Source organism: Penaeus monodon, chromosome 31 (genome assembly GCF_015228065.2).
Source record: "Penaeus monodon isolate SGIC_2016 chromosome 31, NSTDA_Pmon_1, whole genome shotgun sequence".
NCBI lineage: Eukaryota > Metazoa > Arthropoda > Malacostraca > Decapoda > Penaeidae > Penaeus > Penaeus monodon.
The window spans coordinates 10,040,952-10,041,489 of record NC_051416.1 but is presented as its reverse complement, the minus strand read 5'-3'; positions in this window follow the sequence as shown (position 1 = coordinate 10,041,489).

Sequence of the window (538 nt, the reverse complement as noted above, 5' to 3'; positions counted from 1 at the left end):
TGTAAAGTCCTTTGCCTAATGTCAACCAAACTTATGTTTAAAACAATAGTCAGTCTTAGATACCTCTGTTTATTTTACTTCATTCAATTTTTTTTTCTATTTGCGAAAGTTTACAATCCATATAAACTTTGCTATGACTATAATCCGTCTGAGATTTGAAACGGTATTTATAATATATTAACCCCTTATGCTTACTATTATACATATCATTTAATTCATATATCTATCAATCAATTTTTTTCCCCAGGGCTGTAGCGACTCATCTCTTCCGGGTTAGTTAGGCAGACTCTTTAAGACAAAAAAATCTAATTTTTCCTCCACTTTAGAGATAAAAATGACGAAAGCGGATTTCCTATAAGAATCTTTAGACTAGGAGTTATTCACCGAAATGCATTACAAGTCATGATCTAAAATATATTTTATATATAATTCACTTTTTTTTCTGTATCCCCGATATCATATGTATTCAGAGGCTTTGCACTGCAGCACATAATAGGATTTCACACATATTTATACATACATACAAAGGTACTTTTTA